Here is an 11,831-nt window from a genome sequence, read left to right on the forward strand (position 1 = left end):
TTATCCTTTGTAACATGTCTCTATTTATAGTGGAACCATAGAAAAACAATTTCATCTGTTTCTATCCGTAGAGCTGAAAACGAGTCATTATACTTGGTACAGTACAAGTATTAAAAATCGATAGGCTACTAAATACCTCTTCTGAAGCCACAGCAAAACAAAGAAAAGTCCTTGGAGCACAAAATAGGAAAGATTTACAGAGAAAGTCACTGAACTCAACAAACACGGTTAATAATTATGTCTGCATCAGAAATGTTGAGACAGAAGAGTTGCTGGAGGTTACTGAAGACACTTTACTCCCATGGTGGAAACCCTTTTTTAAAAGGATGACAGTGGGGCAGTTGAATTGTTGCAAACATGCGCACCTGACAATCCCACTAAAATTATATGGTTGACCTGCTTTTGGACATAATTTCAACCCCTGTCAGAAGTCTGGTTGATGGCTCATGGGAGCACAATGAAGTGGTGTCTGAGGACAGATAAGGTGCGCTCTGGGCACAAACTTTCTAAGTGTTTTGCCGCTGCTTTGAACGCTGAGGACCAAGTTGAGTGTCCCAGCTCAGACTCTTTGATAAACTTGCTCGTTATAGAGGTTACAGAAAATGTCACCTTCCCTTCAACTACTGTGCGCACAGGTGATCCTGTAATAACTCAGCGCATCACTCCTCTCACAGAATTAATGATATGGTTGATCATGCCTGCAAAATGATAAAGTTTTCACTTCTAAGATGAAAGTGATGTGCCCAACTCAAATCAAACGCAGAGACGAGGCAGACCCTCTCCCAGGATGATCTCACGATAGAAGAGATTGACAGGCCGACACTGGTAATCCGGAAAAACTAGGATGGAAGATATGGGTTGAAGACAATGGTGATCTGGAAGAACTAGAGAAAGTTGATATGGCCACCCAGCAGACACTGATATAGGAAGAACCAGAGACAAAAGATATGGAGACGGATGACACTGTGGAGCCAAAAACCAGGGAGAAGGTCTCATCAGAGGACTCTACATTCCAATACTGAAAGCTGACAGTCATGTCAGACAAATGGTAAAAGCTTTCACAGATAAAATGAAAATTCTGTGCCCAGTTAAAAAACGAAGGCAGAGAACAAGGCAGACCCCCTCCCAGGAGCCGGCACACACTGATGATCTGAAGATCCACAGGAAGGAGATGTGGAGCTGGCACACGCTGATGATCTGGAGCCCAGCATATGGAACCTGAACCCAGGGAAAGGTTTTGTCAGAGACACTGTGTTTGAGATTCCAACATGAATCTGTCAAAGAATTATTCAAAAGGAGGTGACTCAGATGATCGAACCACTTTTGGATGAAGTGCCAGACTCAAGTATGACTGCTGAAACTGATGCTCAAAGGAGATTGAAGTTGTTGCAGCAGATATTGCTAGGACAATTGCTGAAATGGACAGGACAGAGGATGAAAGTCGAATATCCAAACAGAAGCGCAAACTGTCATTAGAAGAAATAGGGAGCCGGATCAAGACCTTTTTTACCACTTGCTTGGCCAAAGCTTGGTTCCATCGTATGCTGGAGAATCTGAGGATCAAATTCCACAAGCAGCAGACCCTTGATTCCAACAAAACAAGGAGTTACTCTCTGCTTCAGGATTATAAATACCTCAGGTTAACAATTGTTGCTGCACTTACAAAGTTCAAGGACATTTCCGCCAGAAAATGCCACGAATTCGCACACAAGCTATTTGATCTCATCTTCAGGGACATAACAATGGGCTCGAGATTATGAAAAAACTAAAGAATTCACTTTGCAGTAAAGTGACTGTCCCTCAGTCACTTGCTAACATTTATGCAGAAATACAGAAGAAAGTATGGAATTACATGGACTGATGGGGTGGTGGATGAACACTCAGGTCAGCAGCCACAGTAAAGGGTGAAGTTGCTATAATGGCTGCCGAGTCACTGCACCAAAACATGTACAAGGCCTTGCCATCGAGACCTGTGGCAACTGCTGCAGCGTCAGGCTCAGTATGTAAGGAGACCTGTGCTGAGCATGCAAAGCATAGGACAGCACAGGAAATCAACAAAGATACCGTCAGCTAATACTGATAACTGGTTTCACGGATATTTAGAAAGCAAAAGTGAACTGGGCCATTGGAAACCCAGAAGACATGGCGAATCGTCTGTTTGAAAAAACATGGGCCATGGTCAGGATGTAGGATGTGATAGCACCCAAAGAAATTTTCAAAACCTTGACAAGGCCATTTTCCAGGACTTGTGTAAGAGGTGGGGCTGTGCAGAAACAATGCAATATTGCCTTGCATTTAGAGGAACCTGTACGGAAACTATATGTGTCCTCTTTCAAAGATCACCTGATGAGCCCATCAACAAAGACTACACCATCCGCAGGTTCTTTTCATCTGTGGGTAAAGCCATCCCAATACTGCAACAGTAGAAATAGGGTTGCTGTTATGAAGTGAAGTGTGTATTTCTACTTTGATAGGGTTTTCTCTGGTGCTCCGAGTGTTTCTCCCACGTTCAGTGAATTTAATCGATAAAAAAAAAAGGGGTTCAGTAAATAGCTCACGACAGGACTGTGCGTCACATCCAGGTTTGCCATCTCCTCCACTGTTGTCTGTCCTTTATGATAGAGGGACAGAGATTAATGGGTGGAGTTTTTTCTTGGTTGGGGTGGGCAGGACTTGAGCCATCTCAGGATGTACAGTACTTGTGTACTGTGATGGTGCACCCGGGTTTACTCCGGGTTCTCCGGTTTTTCCCACAAATCATATCAAATTATTTATTCAATAAAACAAAAAAAATAAAAATAAAATCTGCTTATTTTCTTCGATTCATGTAAGACGCATTCACCTGAAATTCTCTGATTTGGTTATTTTATGAATTTCACATTCGTATAAAGTACAGAGAAAACACTGTCTCTTAGCAAGTGCAGTGTTTTGTGTGAAACTACTTGTATTGAAGTAAAAGTCAAGACTTAATCAATCCTATGAAATACAAATGTCTCACATACAGCTTCATGAAATTAGAATTATTGTAGAAATTTCTTGCACAAAAAAATCTGAGCAGAAATATGTCACTAAATGAATGAAAGACTCACCTGTTACTGATGCTTGCAAAGTCGTAACATGTAACATTCACTGTATGATCAGTAAACAATCAATCAATACATTTTTATTTGTCACATCAAATCTTACAGAGTATAATTCTAGTGAAATGTTAATCCATCAGCTCTATCAACTTGTGGAACGAACGGTAATAATCAATTGCTTGAATTAACACATTAAGTTATTACAATTTCTTTTACTTCATACAACAATTTATAAGAAGTATAACCCATTATGTTTGCAGTGACTTATACATCTGTGGTCTATTATTAGAAGCAGAAAAGAAAAGTAAGGTAAAAGATGGGACTCACTAACTCATTAAGGTTTGCTAAACTTTCCGAGGTAACGGTTAGACCATATGTGTGTGTGTGTGTGTGTGTTTGTGTGTTTGTGTGTGTGTGTGTGTGTGTGTGTGGTGTGTGACAATTGGTTCATTTAGGAAAATCTAATCTATTTGCAGTTGTAGAAACTCACGTCTTTGAACACTGATTTATTGTGTGAAATTTTGAGCTTTGCTATACCTTGGATTTTAAAAGCATTTTGCTATTGTGGATGGCAAATGTTCAATAGGGTTTTTACAACACACAGTATACAGGACATGCCTCATTATCCTCATGGTAGCTTTTTTTTGGCCCTGTTCTACCTTTTTCCTGTATTTTCTCCCAAATAGTTTTATTTTATTTATTTATTTCTTTTAATAGAAACTTGAGATTTTTAATCTCCAGACTGAAACCCACTCACTTGTCATGAGCCTAAGGTGACGTCCAGGTCCAGGACATGTGTTGCCTAGATGAAAAACAAGGGACTTAGGTAATTTCAGGACCCTGCTGTTCACCGTGTCCCTCCTGCAAGGTAAGGGATTTCAACCCAGAAACCCACATCACTGCATTTCAATTCCAGAAACTAGAGGGAAAATGATTATTTCTCGCAGAAATTATCCAATAAGTTGCCCAATTCATATGAGCTATAAATGATTTAAAGTAAATAATAGTGTAGTGAAAAGTGAAAGCGTTCCACCTTTATGTGGCAAACCATGGTGTGCTGTTAGTTGTCACATTGTCTCACTCACAGTGAGACAATTGCTGTTTTTTACTGTTACACAATGTTAACATACCGTCCTCGTCTGTTATGTCCCCCATCAATTATATTTTCAAAAATAACTTGCATTAAGAAGTGATCTTTTCAGGGCCGGTAGAGACAAAAGAAATCCACATTTGAGAATTGTTTTACAATAGACTTGAATATATTCTTTTAAGGCTAAAACTTTTGGTGATTTGTTCTTGCTTTTGTTGCTCTCAACTCTAGAAAGGCCTCTTGCAAAGTGTCAGAAAGGGAATTATGTTTTCCTATGGCTTTTCTCTTCCTTTTACTTTGAAGGCTTTACTTATTTCCCTTTCTATTATATAATATACAGGGTTCTCTGTCTTATACCTCCTTGTTTTCCTTCAAAGCACTTCGTACATTTTGCTGTACATATAATGATACCACGCATCTGCACACATAACGCCTACAGCTCTGGAGACCATTTTGTTTGTGTAAATGCACTTTTCATATTCACACTGGACTGGAATGGCAGCTCCTTCTGTTTGAAACATGTCCCGGTGATATTGGAGGAGGAGATTACAGCAGGAGGTTGTTTTACAGCATATCAATCTGGGGTACTAATACAACAGTTTCAGGATACACAAAGCCATATCAACTAGAACCATTAGATGGTAGCATTAAGCAACTATGATCCAGTCAAGTTTTCTTGCATAGTTTTGGATTTATGGTGATTGAGTGTGGTTACTATCACATTTGCTTGCTCTACAGCAAAACCAACATATATTTTTGATTATTAGGAGGCTCATCAACCAATACTTTACTCCCATTGTCAATCAGAGGTGCTCTGACTATACTCCCCATCAGACCACAAATACAAGAAAACTATAAGAAAAAGGAATACAATCTCCTCATTGAGTTCTGGATATACTGTAGCTTGCATTTGGTATATGTAATAAGTTTCTCTCTGCATAATAAGTTGATTTGATCACCACAAATATTCTTTGGATTGTTTCTAGTTTGGTTTCCTTTTCTTTTATGATGTTTCTGTCCCCCACCAAGGCCACCCTCATAACATGTATCTAAACTTCTGAGCTCTCTAGACTTTTTTTTTCTCTCTGTAGCTAATATTTCTTCTTCTCCAAGCCTATTTGGCATCAATATGTTAGGCTTTTTTGTCCTTGGGTCAATACTCTTATCTTCATTATGAAGGCTACTATGGCTGAGAAGCTGGAGCACAGTATTTTTTCTGCTGATCCTCCACCATTGAATAAAATAATACTATATTTCCCCATTATGGTGCTATAATGATTAATATAAATATATGCAGTGTACTTCCTGGACTAATTTTCAAAAGAAGTCCTCATAAGTATTGAAATCCTCATGTTTTTGTGTTGCAGAACAAGCTGGACACCGTTGTGACAATGTGGACACCCATTACATTGAGCAGATGGAATCGGACACCTTACATCATCTGGGAAAACCATGTCTGATGTATGTACCTGAGCTCTATCACCCAAGATTATTTGCATTCATTACAGTATGAAAGAGTGGGAGATTGTTCTCTAAAGGACATCTGTCTGTGGAAAACAGACACTCCCTGCCACCATGACCTGCATGAGCCCTGGTAGATGGTGATGGAAGATACAACATAGCACAGATTCATAACGCTACAGAGCCGACTTTATAAAGACCTGAGGCCACAGACAGCACTCCTGCCAGAGCCTCATTAGTAGCAAACAGACAATGCACTGGTATGGTTCTAACAACGATGATGATGGTGGCATGTCCCCAATGAGGCCTCTCCAAAAGTTTCCATTTCTCAGGTATCATTGGCCTTTACATCATGTTGAGTGCTGTGTTCAAATCTTTTACTAGATAAATGTGATTTCTTGTAGTAGGCCAGGGTTGATAATGTTGGGGTCTTGGGACCAGCAAGGGCGCTTTAGGGTTTTTCAGTCACGAAATTCGGGAAAAAAATCATTTATAGTTTCAATACAAACATACTCAGATTTGGGTCCAATAGACAAATTTACATAAAATGAGGGTCTGGGCCCCTTCAGTTTAACAAATGTAGGGTCCATGCTATGAAAATGTTGAAAATCATTGTAACGTAGGGCTGTTCTCGACTAAAGACATTCTTACCAACTATAGACATACAGTTATCGACGTCAGATCTGTAAGTTTGAGTTGTCCACATGCAATAATTCAAGGACCTCTTTAATATCATGCATATCAGAGATGGTATTGTAATCATCCAGGAAATTACTATTCGGCATGGTAATAAGGATTAGATCTACTAATCAACTAACCAATAGTCAACACAGTTCAAAACAGTTGAACCATTTATTGATTAAACTTTTCATTGCAAATATTGCAAACTCATAAGCCAGTGCTTTCATTTAAACAACATGAACGTGGACCCGGAAAGTGCAAGTCTATTTGTTAAATCAAATTAAGCCAATAAAATAATTTCTCAAAATTGGCATTTAATGAATGCGTATAGGCCAACATAGGGTGTGGTCAAGAAAGAAACAGGAGTTCTCCTCAGTACAACCCTTTCTCTCAAGGCTGAGAGAAACTGGTCCATGTTTATCTGTAGGATTCAACAGAAAACGTAGTCATTGTTAGGATTTGGCCCTCATACAAAAGGGTTGTCATAGTTCTTCTGAATATGTAATAGCCACATTTTGATTTGACCTTATCATGGTGTGCAACAAACCTTTAATAACCCAGTCACATATAAAAGCACTATAAATGATTAATAAACATCTAATTACGTTTCACATCACATTGCTAAGTTAACGTATAGCCTACATTTACGTTACCTTAGCAGAAGCGCCGGATATATAAGAGTTTGTCACCCTCCCCATCTGTGTACAAATGGATCGCACAACTTACCGGTAGGCTACGGCTCATCGACCGTTAATATGAATCATAACATCTATCATATACAGTATATGCTACAGTTACAGCCACGTGCTACGGAAACCGTTTGTGGCAGCGCAACAGTTTGAATTCAAGACTAAGAACATTATTTCATTTGTTTCTCGATGAAACAATCTGTTATGTCAAGATAACGAAATATTAATTTGTTATCTCAAAAAAAGAAACTTTACTCTGATTACGAATTGATAAGTCATTATCACGAGATAACAGTGCTAAAAAAAATAAAATCTATGGCCTTCTCGGCTTCCTGTACTGATCAAATGAACTGGACTTTGTTGTCAGATGCAAAATCCCTCTTCTTAAAATCAAGCTGGTAGCTAAATGTTAATCCAGTCTAATACTGTCTGTAGACATATGATATGCTACCTTTTTTGGGTGAATGGTAAGGACTGAATATTCTTTGCTGGTCTTTAAAAGTGTGGCCACCAGGGGGCATCGATTAGAATGCCGAAAGAGGTCCTTTTAGGCGTTTTAATTGTAGTAAGGATGGTTTTGAATGTGTGTGGTGTCTGAAACAAAAATACAGGCATACATCAGTAAATATAGATAATATAAGTTTTCAAATAATGTTAGTAAGCCTATAAGGTATAACAAACAAGCACATTAAGATGTTAAATTATAATGCTAATAAAGGGCTTATTACTAAATGCAAAACTTAGAAATACATTAGTATACTATATACTATATATATAGTATTATATATCCCTGCAAGCTTAGTTTGCTGTACATAACTGTAACCATACATAACATGCTAAATTCAGCTTAAACTATTATGAGCTGCAGAATCCTACTTAACAACGTTACACATTGTGTAAGACAGAAAGAGTTCAATAGAAAATGTAAGGCTTGCAATGCAACACCTCCCTTAAAATGCAGCGTTCTAAACAAACACACGGCTGTACAGGCTCCGCCATGATACAAAACAGCAACGTGCTGCAACATTATTATTGTGCAATAAACACACTAAGACACGGGTAAGAACATTAACAACATCAGTATTACTTACTGGTAGTTGCACGCACACATCTAGAACTTAGCATAATTAACAGCAACACTGTATTTTTTATCTTTCCAATACTGTATATCTGCACAGTCTTTTGACGTCAGCTCTCTTCCAAACTTTCCCGAAACAAAAACTTAGCCGTCTTCTTCGGAGAGTAGCAGAGCGCAGTGCCGCTCCGATTGGCTGATTCTCTCAGCCAGTTTTACCTGCTGCAGAGGTCGTCCTCCGTCACAGCCGCCCCCAAATTTGTTACACTAAATTTGCCACACTAAGGACTGACCGTATCAGTGTCTGGTATGGCAGGCAGAGCACAAGGCGAGCAACAGGCCTAGTGTAGAACTTGTCCTTGACTTTGACCACTGCAGTCCTGACTCTCCCATCAGTTCCTGGAATTACCTCAGCGACATGGCCTAAAGCACTGTGCTCTCGGCAGCTGTGGGTCTACTACCATGACTAGGATCTAGTGTGCAGCTGGTCGGGTCCTTATGCCACTTGAGCGAGTCTGAAGAGTGGGAGGTAGTGTCGGATGAAGTGGGACCAAAGGTCCGCCAGTACCTGAGTATGTCTCCAGCGGCGGCGACTCAGAGCTCAGACTCCATACCACCTGTGGCAAAGATTGGTTGAGCCGCCCCATGAGGAGCAAGTTGGGGTCACGGGGTCGCATCAGCCACGTCTGTAGACACGTAACCCAGTGGTTTGGAGTTTAAAATCCCCTCCATTCAATAGTACTGTGTGCAGGACCTCTTCGGGGACAGTCTGTGACTGGATGTGTGGCATACAAGCGCTTTAACAGATCTCCACTTCCCTTTCCCAGACTCCTCCAAAGTGTGGGGCGATTGGGGGTTGAACTTAAACCTAATCTGGTGTTTAGCCAGGCAAGCCTGGAGCGTGGGGTGTAATGACCTGAATGCATCCTGGAGCTCTCTTTCACCGCCCTTAAAAATTAGTTCCCTGGTCAGACCGAGCTCTGCTGGCTTACCCCTTTGTGCGATGAAGCGACGGAGAGCCATAAGAAAAGAATCTGAATCCAGACAGATAGAACCCACATACACAGCGCGTGTCGTCAGGCATTAAACAGTGTCCCCATCTCTTTTCGTGGCGACGGCCACCCTTCACTGTGAAAGGCCTAAGCATCCATGCCAGTGGAAAAAATGGGGGCTTCAGCAGCCGTAGTCTGGACAGTGGGAGATCTGCCATTTTGGGCACGACAGGAGAGGCTCTCCACCTCTGGCATTCTGGGCAGGAGTGCTGGTGGCTTAACAGCCTCACGGCACGTGCAGAATCCAGTTTGCGCCGCATCGGCAAAAGGCGCTTCTGATCCTGGATGGCGAAGGCTGTTGTCCATATCCTGGATGATGAGCTGGGTCACTTTATGCGATGGTCCAGGACTACTGGGTGAATAGAATCTGGCTCTAGCTGGTCACTGCGGCGGAGCCTTCCTCCAACCCGGATGATGTCCACAGTCTCGTCTACTCTGGTGCTAGGGAGATCAGTCTACTGGTAGCAGATACGGCTTCCCGTCTTTAAGAGGCTGTTCCTCAGCAAGCTGTCCTGCTGGGCTCGTCTCAATACTTCTCTCTCTGCTTCTTGGTAGTCATCAGCAGAAAGACCAGCGGGGCTCACTGATGACCCAGCGCTGGATTGTGCAACAGCCTCTGTCAGCGCTCTGAATGAAGAAAACTGATCAGCATTTGGCAGCAGAGAAGTCTGTATGCTTGTAGCGAGACAGGATACAGTGCGTTTTCGCAGCTCAGTAGAATCCTCTGTCTCCTCTGTGGCTGGTTGTGTGGGCCAGAATTCAGGTGTTTGTTGTAGGAAGGCAGGGCCCTGACTCCATCTGTTCTTACCAGCCAGTTTCAGCAGTGTTTTTCCCCGCGTAATGTCATCTGCTGGGTTGTTGACAGAATCCACATATCTCCAGGCCCGGACATCGGTCAGCTCCTGGATTTCAGATACCCGTGTTCCCACAAATACCTTGTACCGACAGGAGTCGGACTGGAGCCATGTCAGTACTGTTGTAGAGTCTGTCCAGAAGATGACATTGCGGATATTCACAGCCAGCTCTCTTTGCAGTAGTGCAGCTAACTGTGCAGCGGTCAAAGCAGCACACAGCTCTAATCTTGGTATTGATTGCTGCTTCTTCTGGGCCACTCTGGATCTGGCAGTCAGGAAAGACACTTCCACACAGCCCTGTGAGCTCTCTGTCCGCAGATAGGCAACTGAGCCATATGCCTTCTCTGACGCGTCAGCAAAGATGTGTAGGTCTCTCTGGAGGTTTGAAGTGTCCATCTCAAGGCTCACATAGCAGCGAGGCAGTATAATCTGGGAGAGATTCTGTATTCTTCTTCCCACATCAGCCTACTGCAGTACATCCTTAGCGTGACGGTCATCCCAGTCTCTCTGTTTGTCCACAATGCTGCACAAGACTTTGCCCGCGTGGTGAAGGGGACTAAACATCCCAGGGGGTCGTACAGGCGTGCCAGGACTCTGTATATAGTTTTCGCATGGTGGGTTGTGGTTGCTCCAGCATACGGTATTTATACCTTAAGGTGTCTGATTTGCAGAGCCAGCGTAGTCCCAAGGTGAGTTCCTGTGATCAGCGCCTGACTCATTGAGCCACAACTCACTGCTCTCAGATCTGGCTTCTTTGGCAGGTGACTGATGACCTCAGGGTGTTACTGGCCCCTGGCGTAGCTCAATCCACCGGTAGCCAACAGTGATGTCAGTTCGTCAACCAGGTGATGGCTTCTTCCCCAGAGGGCAGGCTCTGCAACAATTGTCCACATAGAATGATCTTTCTATAGACACTCGAATCTTCACTTGGCTGCCTGTGATCAAAACACGTGTTTCTGCAGCGCAAACGTAGCACAGCAGGGGCTACATGTGGTGCCAATGGAAGGACTTGCCACGTGTAGATGCTGGGTGGTTCCTCTGTCTCAATCTCGCCACGGAAGCGTAGCAAGGGCTTGTCCTCCTGGAGCAGCCTCACCTGGTGAAACATGCCTTTTATATCACTGCTGACAGCAATGGCATGCTCTCTGAAGCGCAGTAGTACACCTAGTAGACTGGAACTTAAGGTGGGCCCAGGCAACAGCAGCTTGTTGAGGTTTTTTTCCTTGTACGTGAAGGAACAGTTGAACACAATCCTGTTCTTTCCGTTATGGCTCACCATATGATGTGGGATGAACCAAGACTCGGCTGCTTTACTCAGCTCCTCCTCTGACACTTTAACTGCATAGCCTGCTTTCACCAACTTTCCAATCTCTGCACAGTATTCAGCTGCTCTGTGAGGGTCTCGCAGCAGGCGCCTCTCTGTACTGCGGAGATTAGCTAGCACAGCCTCCTTAGGTGCCTGAAGCTGTGGCATGTTCTTCACCCTTAAGAGGGGAGTAGCGTAGCGCAGAATCCCATCGATCTCTACTCGTGTGGTCTTCGCCTCCAGCAGGCGGACTGCTTCCTGGTCCTGCCTGGAGCGTGTGACAAGCTTCTCACTCCTGTAGGGCAGAACATCCAGCTGCCACAATCTCTCTACACTCTGTAGAAGCTCGTTAGTGGGTGAGGGGGTGGGACGTGCAGGCACTGTTGTGATATGCCTGCTGCTTACTGTCCCGGTCGGCCCTGCGTGCAGCCCAACCTTGTCTTCACTGCTGCTGGTCCCCCGTGGGGTCCCAAACGCGCACAGGCTCCACTGGAGTGATTAAGTGTGATAGTCTGACCCTATTAACAACAGGGGTTGCACTCC

The sequence above is a fragment of the Etheostoma spectabile genome, chromosome 9 (genome assembly GCF_008692095.1).
Source record: "Etheostoma spectabile isolate EspeVRDwgs_2016 chromosome 9, UIUC_Espe_1.0, whole genome shotgun sequence".
NCBI lineage: Eukaryota > Metazoa > Chordata > Actinopteri > Perciformes > Percidae > Etheostoma > Etheostoma spectabile.